This window comes from Lygodium microphyllum, chromosome 3, assembly GCF_053477565.2.
Source record: "Lygodium microphyllum isolate KBCC chromosome 3, Lygodium_microphyllum_v1.1.10, whole genome shotgun sequence".
NCBI classification, from domain to species: domain Eukaryota; kingdom Viridiplantae; phylum Streptophyta; class Polypodiopsida; order Schizaeales; family Lygodiaceae; genus Lygodium; species Lygodium microphyllum.
Window position 1 is genome coordinate 133,256,515 of NC_141137.1, and position 11,007 is coordinate 133,267,521.

The 11,007-nt window shown below is 38.4% G+C and overlaps 1 pseudogene; it reads left to right on the forward strand.

Annotated features, from left to right (window-relative positions):
* Window positions 1-1,448: 1,448 nt before the first annotated feature.
* Window positions 1,449-3,869, forward strand: LOC148038921 (putative peroxisomal acyl-coenzyme A oxidase 1.2; annotated as a pseudogene).
* Window positions 3,870-11,007: the final 7,138 nt, after the last annotated feature.

Consider the following 11,007-nt stretch of genomic DNA (forward strand, 5'->3'; position numbering starts at 1 on the left):
AAGCATGTCATTTTTAGCGTGTCTAAAATAAGTACTATGATTCACTAATTGCCAACCTTCAGTACTATGTGCATGCTTATAGTTACATGTACATTTTCTTAATGTGCTCGTAGAAGAAGACATCCCTTACTTGAGTATCTCCAATCTTCAATCCAAGGTTGATGAAATTATGAGCTCCACAATTAAAACTCCAAGACTACAAAAAAAATCAGCCCATAACATAGTTTACATTAATAACATATTTTAATTGCGCAGTTAATATCATAGTCTATACTAGTTTAGCAATAGAGCTACATTTAAAACCATACTTTGTAGTTAATATCATAGTCTACATTAGTTTGTTCTTCTCGTTCTAGCCTTGATCTCAAGAGCAAGAAGAAAAGAGGGTTAGTGAGGGACATGAGAGCCTTACACTATGAGAATAAAGATTGCAAGAGAAGAGAGCCTCGCACTATGGGTACGATTTTATATTAAACCTTGATCATAAGAAATAAATGCTACAACAATATCTAAGTAAGTTTCTTTTTTGTTCTAGGCCCATCTCTAGATGCCAAACATTCCCATCACATAAGGTAATAAAGATTAGTAATTTACTACTACTAGTTATCTAACCAAAGGTTTCTTGATGCATAGAATGAGACGATTTTCTAGCAAGATTAAAGGTAGGCCCATGGGTATGATTTTAGTGGAAGGACATTGAGATCACTACTGCATGCAGAGTACTCTATTGCATGCAGTTTTGATAGTATCCTCCTCCTCTCTGCGAGACATGCGATGGGTTTTATCAACAACGATCGATCTCCATTTACCAACAGCTTTGACTTAAAAAAGCAATGGAGTTTTGTGATGGGGGCGACCTATTCAACATACTCCAACCATACCAGCCTATAGCCTCTTTGTAGTGGCCGCAGTTAGCCCTTAAATACCACTTTCCTGGAGTTGCAACAAAGAGCTTCAGCAAGATCTTGGGCGCAGGCGGATGTGCCTATGTATATGCGGACGTGCTCTTGGGCGTAGGTGGATGTGGCTCTGTATATGCGAGCATACTCTTGGATGATAGGGAAGTGGCAGTGAAGGTGATGGAAGGTACTACATTAATGATAAGGCAAGGAGCACATCAATGCAAATAATTTTTAGCAAAGGTAGCCGCACCGGTGGGGCATGGCAAGCCTCACATTGCATTCTTGTGTACGATCAATGTTTGGAGAGAGGCTCACTCGACTGTTGGCTCTTCGAGGGGCCCAAAATGTGCCTGGATTGGCACATGCGCCATGATATATATAGCACTGGGAATTGTTCGAGGCTTGCATTACTTACACGAGGGGTGCGAGCAAGCCATCTTGCATTTCGACATCAAGCTTCAGAACATCCTCCTGGATGATGATTTTGTGGCTAAGATATCTGATTTTGGCATGTCCCGATTGATGTAGAGAGACATCTCGGCAGTGATGACCGAGCTTAGGGGAACCTCGGGCTACATATATTTCTTCAAGCTGAGTTCTGTTCTGTATGGTCGTTCTCAATCATTGTTTGAAATAGACTTTTTGGTTTACTGCCTTTGTTTGTAATTATTTTGCCCTATCAAGATCACGATGTGAAGATAAAAAAATGTAGCTTTCATTTTGCAGGGTATGTTTATTCCTGCATTAAAAGGTCGGGCAACTGATGAGCAGCAAAAGAAGTGGTTACCACTTGCATGCTGACAATCCATCTTAGGATGCTATGGCCAGACAGAACTTGGCCATGGATCAAACGTGCAAGGGTTGGAAACTAGAGCAACATTCGATCCTTCAATGGATGAGTTTGTCATACATAGTCCTACTCTAACATCTACCAAAGTAAAATCAAGTTTTTCACTGAGTCAAGCATTTCTGTTTTATTTTATCAACAGGCATTGTCCGATCTACATATGCAACTTAGAATATCGTCTTCTTTATTTAATTGTTTTGGGCAGTGGTGGCCAGGAGGCTTGGGAAAGGTGTCAACACATGCAATCGTCTATGCACGTCTGCTACAGATGGCCATGACTATGGCATCCATGGTTAGCAAATGACAACTCAATTTTGGCTTTGTCTTCCAAAACATTAGTCAATAACTCTAGATTTAGGACTGATACCCTAATTTTTTTTCCAAAAATAGGTTTCATTGTTCAAATCCATAGCCTCGATGACCATCAACCTTTACGTGGGGTTATTGTTGCTGATTTTGGAATGAAGTTTGGAAATGGAGCATACAACACAATGGATAATGGCCTGCTGTGATTTGACGAGTGTCGGATTCCACAGGAAAACATGCTTATGATGTCTTCTTGCTTTATAAGAATTTACCATTTGCACCATCTGAGTTGACTCATGGCCATGCTTGAGTTTGAAATCTATGATTATAGCATGCTTTATATGAGACTACTATGTGTGTATAAGTGGAACATTTGAGCTGATTAAGGGGCTAAGTTGACGTATGTGCATTTCTCAGCTTAATTTTCACATTCACATGTGCATACACAATGTAGGTAAGGTAATTACTATGCTATGTCACGTGTGACTTACTCATATCTTGCAGGTTGGAAATAGTAACAAAAGAGGGGAAGTATGTACCATCTGGTGTACCACGGCAACTAGGTTATGGGGCAATGGTATTTGTGAGAAAGTTCATCGTCTTATAGGCATCGGATTATCTTTCAAGGGCTATCACTATAGCAATCATATATAGTGTAGTGAGACGGCGATTTGGATCTCAAAAAGGGCTGCCTAAAGTACAGGTAATATTAAATGCAGACTCATGGTTTGAGTGGTCCTTTCTTAATCTCCAGGTTATTGAGTCCATGAGAAACACCTGATCCATACAGAATTAATTGGGAGAGATTTTTGTTGCTTTCAACAGGTGATTGACTACATGACACAGCAGAGCAGGCTATTCCCACTTCTTGCAACTGCCTATGCATACCGCTTTTTGGGGGATTGGTTATCATGGCTCTACTCGGATGTAATGGCTTGACTAGATAGCAATGATTTTTCAACATTATCTGAAGTGCACGCTTGTACAGCTGGATTGAAATTAATTACCACATTTGCAGCTACTGTAAGTTGCCGGCTATTTGTATTAAATGGTTTTGTTATAAGAAAGAATTCAAAATAAAAGACATACTACAGTATTATCCTTGTTAATAAGGACCTGAGGAGGAATGGATTGGGATGAAGGATAAACCAAAATAAAATGCCAATGTTGGGAATTGGTGAATGCTTATATTATGTGGAAGCCCACAAGAAGTTTTAGACAAATTCCCACTTCAATTCCCACATTGTGAATTATGATAACATCATGAACTTCTACATGAGAGGGACTGCATACCTAGCTATGTGCAGTTGGGGGCAGGGAGATGGAGGCCCTGAGGTCCCCTGCCCCCAACCGCACCTAGCTAGGTATGTGGTCCCTCTCAAGTACATGCTCATGATGTTGAACATTATTATAGGGAAAAACATGAAGGAAAAAGAGTTCTTTTTCCCTTGTCGGGAAATGTCAAAACCTTCTAGTGGCTAAGTTGACTCTAGGATGACAATGAATTGGGATGAATGATGACAATGAATTGGATATCTAACCAATGAACAGGTGATTCTAGCAAGAGAACAACTCCGGGAGTTGTATTGTCAGGTAAGCAGCATATTGAGTAGTGTGCTTCAGTGTCATAATACGTCTTTGACACTATCATGAATCATGTGCTTCAGTATGATTATGTATCCTAATAAGTCATTGACATTATTATCTCATGAATTATATAGTGGGATTTGCCACAAGAATTACATGGTGGGATTTGTCTAAAGCTTCCTGTGTGCATGCTGATGTCCCTCGTTTACACCTTGACTGCACCTTGAATATAGCTCCTGAATGGTTGTCTCACGCGACCGTAAGTAAGAAGAGTGATGTGTACATCATGGGAATCATGATGCTGGAGATTATGGCAGGCAGAAGGGTTCTGGAGTACTCGCGCCTATTTAATAACAATTCTTCTTCAGGCCAGAATTCATGGGAGCAAGAGGCATGGCATTTCCCCAGATGGGTGGCACATAAAATGGATCAAGGGAAGCTGATGGACATCATGGACAAGTGGCTCTACTCTAGTGGCTTTGATGAAGTGCAAGTTCAAATTATTGCAAGTGAAGGAGCAGGTATTGCGCCTATAGTTATAATGATTGTTTTTAACTGTGTTTTAGCCATGGAATGTAGCATATCCACCACATTGAGAGCTAATGCACTATCTAATTCAGATTTGGGTTCATCCAATAAGCGGAAGGAGCTGGATTCAACCATGGGCTGCGGCCAGTTCACCATGATACTCTCAGGGGGGCTAGCGGGATTGATCATGCCAGTCAGAAGCTCAAGCAAGATGGACTTGGCAGCTCCACTAGGGCCTGCTATGGCAAGCACGTCTCCTGCCTTGACTTTGCATGTCACATTTTTGAGAATTAGGGACTTAGTATGTAATGTTTGTCAAGAATATCAAAGGTACGATTTTCTAGTATGTAATGTTTGTCAATCAATCGCATCTCCAACATTTTCAATGACCCGTGGTGAATCACACAACCCTTGGCTAGCAACAGAAATGGACAAAACAACACTCACAGTTTTCAGATTACTGCAGGTGGCATTAGTCTTCTGTAGAGATACTCACCATCTTCAGATTACTATAGGTGGCATTAGTCTTCTATAGAGATACTCTACTGAGGCTCTGGTTGCTGTGGTGGCAATGTAGCATCCACATCACTGCAATGGATGTGTTGATCAGAGTCTGCAGCATCAAAATGCTCATGTCAGGGTTTGCTCCCCTTGGCAAAGATCTTGAAGATGCATTCAAGGCCAGAGTCCCCCATGCAATCATTGGGCAGGTCTGTACTTAACATTAACAATTTTGATGCCTTTCCCTACTGTCAGTGAAGAATCATATTCTTTATACATGCCTTGCCCAGCTTGTAGGGTGTGAATGGGGTTGAGGTAATCATAATGATGTGCAAAAGAGGGGTATCTATATAAGACTCTACCAACTACCTTGCTTGTCAGTGCTGATCTTTCTCTTGAATGTTCAAGAGCCTAGATTCATGTGAAAATTCATGTAAAGATATTGTTGCTAGACATAGTGGAGCTTGCCTTGTAGCTTATCTATATATATCATTCATACATTGATAAGATGTTCCAAGCAAGTCTGCTCAGAGTTTACAACCCTCAAGTAAGCTTATCTATATATATCATTCATACATTGATAAGCTTATCTATATATATCATTCATACATTGATAAGCTATTCCAAGCAAGTCTTCTTAGAGATAGAGCTTGAGACAGCAAGTCTGGTTAGAGTTTACAACCCTCAAGTTAGAGGGGTGATGACACAGCAATAGAGGGGTGATTACATTGTGCAGGGCTATGGGATGACTGAGGCAAGGCCTGTGCTAACCATTTCACACCTGCATTTGCAAAGCATCCATTTCTTGTTAAAGCAAGGTCCAGTGGAACAGTTGTGTGGAATGCGGTTGTGAAAATAGTCAATCCCAAGACTGGTATCTCGCTCCCTCATGGAGAAATCTGCATCAAATGCTGTAGTGTAAATGATGGACTCAGGTACATTGTTCAAGTAACTTGCTCTTAATCCTAGATGACTATGGGCAAGTTCAGACTCAGGATTAGATGCTTGTGCTGTGAAGGATAACAATAAATACTTCTTTTGACACATTTTCTATTATGTACATTAATTATGTGTTAGTAGATGCACCATATTTTTGTAGCCTTCAATTTTTGAGACTGTAAGTTTCTCAATGCTCGGCTATGCTTATGAGGACATGACATTCTTACAACCATACTGTATTTTAAAAACGCTTAAAGAAGAATCTTGAAGTTTCTCGTAAAATAGTACCTAAGCTATTAAGGAGTGGCCGTACTGATGGTGATGGATTGAATTTATAATGTCTTGACTCCTGTGCCTAATCACACTATGCAAAATTACAGCTGCACCAATGAGATTACAGTACAACAGAAACATTAATATAACCTCTTAGGATCAACTAGTTATTATGACTATCATGATAGAGAAGATTATCATGAGTACCATTACAATGAGAGATATACATCTTTCATACCTTGGATCAGACTTAAGCTTGGAGATTGCAGATTGCCAAGTGATCGATGATGGAGACGTGGAGATGATGGACAATACAAAACTAGAGTATTGCTTCTTTTGCTTGTCCTGCACCTTGCGCTAGCTCAAAGCGCAAAGTACAAACTCATCTTGTGAAAGGAACAAAAAGAAAAAGAAGCGGTATGTTGGAGAAACAGGCGGGAACCCCAATATGTAAAGAAGGGAAGCCAATTCGTTTTTTGGCTAATGGTAGGATGAGAAATTTCTTATTTCTTTTTCTAAATCTTCATTTTATGGTAGGATTAGATTTCTCTTTTTTTCACAAAATCTTCATTCTATGATTTTATAAGTTATTATTATTATGACGTACTATATTTTAAATATAGTTAAAGAAGAATCTTGAAATTTATTGCAAAATAGTACTCAAGCTATCAAGTAGTGGTGATGGTGACCGATTAAATTTTTAATGTTGACTCCCGTGCCTAATCACACTATGCCTAATCACGTGACCAATTAAAAGTAAAGGAGAGAGACTATAATGTTTTTTTGCATAGGCTCACAAGTGGTTGGCATCTTGGAGCATAAGCTCGCAAGTGGTTGGCATGCTAACAGACTAGCTCTTATGCTTCAGGCTTCACAGTCAACAAAAATTTATAAGCTCCATAATGTAAACAAAGCTTGGAATGTTTAAAATATGAGAAACATTTATTGATTTAGCAAAGTTTTCTCTTATATTCAAAGGGAGTTTCTATAATTTAGATTTATGGTAGGATTAGATTTTTATCTTCATTTTATGGTAGGATTATATTTTTCTTTTTTTCACAAAGTCTTCATTCTATGATTTTATAATTGCTTATTGTTGAGAGCTATCCACATGTGTATGTATATTTAAAGGCACATGCTCTTACTCAAAGTGTACACGAGAGAGAGAGAGAGAGAGAGAGAGAGAGAGAGAGAGAGAGAGAGAGAGAGAGAGAGAGAGAGAGAGAGAGAGAGAGAGAGAGAGAGAGAGAGAGAGAGAGAGAGAGAGAGAGAGAGAGAGAGAGAGAGAGATGATTGCCTTTTACAGGCAATCATGTATCTCTCTTTACAATTTTTTTGAGTTGTGCAGGTAAACTCCTCGGTAGACACACATAGTGTGTTTGGGGTTCAACTCCCTTTGAGTTTATCCTCCTAATCACCTTTTGTAGGTTTGATATGTACAACCACAAAGATACTGTTACAAAGATATGTGCAGCCACAAAGGTATGACTTTTGTAGACAATGAGGTCACTACATCTCAGAAGTGGTTTTCTCTAAAAATTTTCCAAAGCATTTCAAAGTTTCATCACGATTTCTATCAACCTAAACAGTAGCAAATCAAGCCGGTCCAAGAGACTATGTTCAATACTAGAAGAAACTTCTCATAATTTGAGACTTTCTGTCTTTCATCCAAATGCAAGGATTATCTCGAATCATAGCAATAATGTGCATGTGCAAAGGAGCCTTGCGATAGCAATTGTATGACTTTATGAGATAGGACCCAACAATTGTTGTAGCTAGCTTATATCAGGCCATGGAGAGAATCACCAACAACTATTGCAACTATCTTATTTCAAGCCACGTAGATACTATAAGAGCCACTTGAGCTTGATGACTAGGAAATGGGACTAGAACTATCTTATTCAATGGCGTATTTCTCATATGACATGTACATCAATGATGTCTCAATAGCAATAATTGATATTGGTCCTTAGTTGGATCTCTTTCTCATCTCTTTGCACCATGAAAATCTAAAAAATGTATTGAACCATAGTGCAATGCAAAAACTTCATCAAGCATGCTTTCCCCCTTTGTACATCTCTCTTCAAGCTTCTCCTTTCTCACATAAAGCTTTGTACCAAGGTACTTGATGAGCTTATCCTGGACGACTTTTTGCACCATTTTCACTGAGAGTGTGCTCTTTTCTAGGATTTCTCTTTTAATCAACATTCTTTATTTTTCACATCTTGTTTTTTCTTCCTTCTATGCTCATCTTGCCCACCTTTCTTGTGCTAAGACTATGTTTAGTGTTGTACCTCTACTTTGACATGCTTGAACTTTGTATCTTCAATTATCATTAGAAGTGTAGGTCCAAAGTCCAGGGTAAGGAGTTTGGGCCTCATCTTATAATATTACCTTGTTGCTAACTCACTTGATTATTGCCAATTTAGTTTGGAAGGTTGCAGTGAGTAGGTGTTCGTTCATGTGAATTAGCATATAGGTTGGTGAACTGATTGGAGGGGGACCAAATGTCATTAACTCTTGGTTAAAGTAGAAGAGTGCAATTACCTCTTATAATTTTGAGGAAAGTTACATTCATATGGGTGCTTGATGGTATGGCCAATTGCATTGTGACTTTGATTGTCATGCACCCCTTGGTGCAAGTGGAAGGGAAATTAGGTTTCAAATGGTGTAGGTTTCTATTTAACAAATTTGTCTCTTATATCCAAATGAAATTTCTATAATGTTTTTGAGTAATGTAGCTTTATAGTTATATCCAAAAGTCATTGTAGTGATAGCAATGCAATCAAGTTAATCTTTCTAATAATCAAGTCACACCTTTAATTATTACCAAAAAAGAACCATTTCATATTAGGATAGAATAGAGATAAGTGCATGAGGGTTTCCTAGGTTTAAGTACCAACACAAAATCAATAAAGCAACTAAAAGTTCCAAATCATTTATGGAGGAATATTAGCTGAATTCATGGGATTCTATGGCAAGTATATTTCCATGTACGTATGGGTAGTGAAAACAATACGCATGATTTGATTGGCCAACTTATAATTAGGTGTTGTCTCATCTTATGATAGTTTCCTAAAAGAGAAGGTTCATCTATGTTGCTAGAATAGTGAGTAATCCAAAATGTTTTCAACCTCTTGTGATAGACCTTGCAGGGATGTTATCCAAACCTTCTATCTTGTAAGGCTCTTATCCAAACCTCCTATCTTGTAAAGGAGGGATACTATAACGTTTTTTGTCTGACGATAGGATGAGAATTTTCTTTTTCTAAATATTTATTTTATTATAGGATTAGATTTCTCTTTTTTCCACAAAATCTTCATTTCTATGATTTTATAATTGCTTATTGTTGAGAGCTATCCACATGTGTATGTAAATTTAAAGGCGCATGCTCTTACTCAAAGTGTACATGAGAGAGAGAGAGAGAGAGAGAGAGAGAGAGAGAGAGAGAGAGAGAGAGAGAGAGAGAGAGAGAGAGAGAGAGAGAGAGAGAGAGAGAGAGAGAGAGAGAGAGAGAGAGAGAGAGAGAGAGAGATGCATGATTGCCTTTTACATGCAAACATGTATCTCTCTTTACAAATATTTTTTTTGAGTTGTGCAGGTAGACTCCTCGGTAGACACACATAGTGTGTTTGGGGTTCAACTCTCTTTGAGTTTATCCTCCTAATCACCTTTTGTAGGTTTGATATGTGCAACCACAAAGATATGATTACAAAGATATGTGTAGCCACAAAGGTATGACTTTTGTAGACAATGATGTCACTACATCTCGGAAGAGGTTTTCTCTAAAATTTTCCCAAAGCATTTCAAAGCTTCATCACGATTTCTATCTATCAACCTAAACAGTAGCAAATCAAGCTAGTTGAAGAGATTATATTCAATACTAGAAGTAGCTCCTCATAATTTCAAACTTTCTATTCTTTTTTAGCAATGCCCAAATAGATCCATCAACATCCAAATGTTGCTTAAGAGGGGACTTGCCATCATAATGTGGAAAAATGAAAGGATTTGAATTTTTACATAATCTCTACATTTTAAAATCTTGCTTTCAAAATGGTTTTATAAGTTTGCAAATATGCTTTCAAGGCCACCAATGCTTTCAAGGCTACCGATCTATGAGAGTTTGGTGTGGGCACCCTTCATGTTGGCATATCAATAGTACTTCTTGTTAAGGACTATGCATTGGAAAAAGCTCATCTATTCCTTCCCTTACATTTATTGAGGTATTTTTAGTGCATTCTGAGGGGAGATGCAAGTGTACATAAGTGATGGACGCATGGTACATCATTCTTATTGTGGTAAGTACACTATTAGTAACTTTAAACAGTTTCTCTTTGCAAAATTGATCATGCGTACAAACAATATCTCCTAGAAATTATGCCTATCATTGTAGACTTTTGAGTAGGAAGCAACGTGCTAAAGGAAGAAGGCATGATCCTAGCAAGCAAGGATTACCTCGAATCATACCAATGGTGTGCATGTTGAAAGGAGCATTGAGATAGCAATTGTATGACTTTCTGAGATAGGACCCAACAATTGTTGCAGCTAGCTTATATCAGCCATGGAGAGAATCACCAACAACTATTGCAACTACCTTATTTCAAGCCATGGAGATACTGTAAGAGCCACTTAAGCTTGATGACTAGGAAATGGGACTAGGACTATGTTATTTAATGGTGTGTTTCTCATATGACATGTACATAAACAATGTCTCGATAGCAATCATTGATATTGGTCCTTAGTTGGATTTCCTTCTCATCTCTTTGCACCATGAAAATCTAAAAAATGTATTGAACCACAGTGCAAGGCAACAACTTCATCGAGCATGCTTTCCCCCTTTGTACGCCTCTCTTCAAGCTTCTCCTTTCTCACAGAAAGCTTAGTACCAAGGTACTTGATGAGCTCATCCTGGACGACCTTTTGCACAATGTACACTGAGAGTGTGCTCTTTTCTAGGATTTCTCTTTTAATCAACATTCTTCATTTTTCACATCTTTTTGCTTCTTCCTTCTATGCTCATCTTGCCCGCCTTTCTTGTGCTAAGACTATGTTTACTGTTATACCTTTACTTTGACATGCTTGCACTTTGTATCTTCAATGATCATTAGAAGTGTAGGTCCAAAG